The sequence below is a fragment of the Plasmopara halstedii genome (assembly GCF_900000015.1).
Source record: "Plasmopara halstedii genome assembly, contig: Scaffold_2956, whole genome shotgun sequence".
Taxonomy (NCBI): Eukaryota; Oomycota; class Peronosporomycetes; order Peronosporales; family Peronosporaceae; genus Plasmopara; species Plasmopara halstedii.
In genome coordinates this window covers 830,644-831,592 of record NW_020189861.1, presented here as the reverse complement: position 1 = coordinate 831,592, position 949 = coordinate 830,644, and positions in this window count along the sequence as shown.

Below are 949 nucleotides of genomic sequence, written 5' to 3'. Positions count from 1 at the left end.
CATCGGTCTGCGGATGATCCGCTGTCGACATATCCAACTTGGTGCCTAGCACCTTAAAGATAGTCGACCAAAATTGTCCCGTTAAACGGGTCTCTATCAGGGAAAATCGACTCTGGGACGAAAAACACGATCTACAAACAGCGTTGCTGTACCGACTCCGTCGATGGTGTATGGCACCGCCGCCAAATGATCCATCTGTTCAACTGAACAACGAATACCACGACATCCGTGTTGCCCGCCGAATCTTCTGGCAGGCCAAACAGAAAGTCCAAACTCATGGACTGCCAGCACCCAGAGGGTACCGGTAAGCTGGCCAGCGGCGCAGCCTCATTTGGAGAGGGTTTCACCCGTTGACATGTCTCACACATGCGCACATAGGTGCTCGTCCATTTGTACAGCTTGGGCCACCAATTGTGGTGACTCACAGCGTTGTACGTTTTCTCACGACCAAGATGACCACTGAGTGGCGTGTCGCGAGACTCATAAAGGATGCGGTATTTCAAATCCTCATCATGAGAAACCACAATTCGTGGTGTATCCGTTGAATCGGTGCTAGAATATAGCAAACCATTTATAACGAATATCGGTGTAATCGTGCACGCAGTCTTGATGATAATTTGTTGTCCGAGTTTCCAAACCCCTTGCTCCCTAGAGCCCGTAGCAACACTACACCCATCCCATCACCCGCATACGCGGTGCGGATTAACTCTTTCACAGACGACGTTACAATTGTAACATGAGCAAGCTCATAGTCTGGTCTGCGTGATAACGCGTCAGCCAAAGCATTCTGCTTTCGTATACTTCACCTCGAAGCCATATTCCGCAAAGAAGGATAGCCATCTAGCCATCCTTTGCGAGAGGTGAGGCGACTGAGTCGCAGTGCGTAATGACGCATGATCTGTGTAGATCTCAAACGGTTTGCAGCCGAGCAGGTGGACCCTGAATTTGA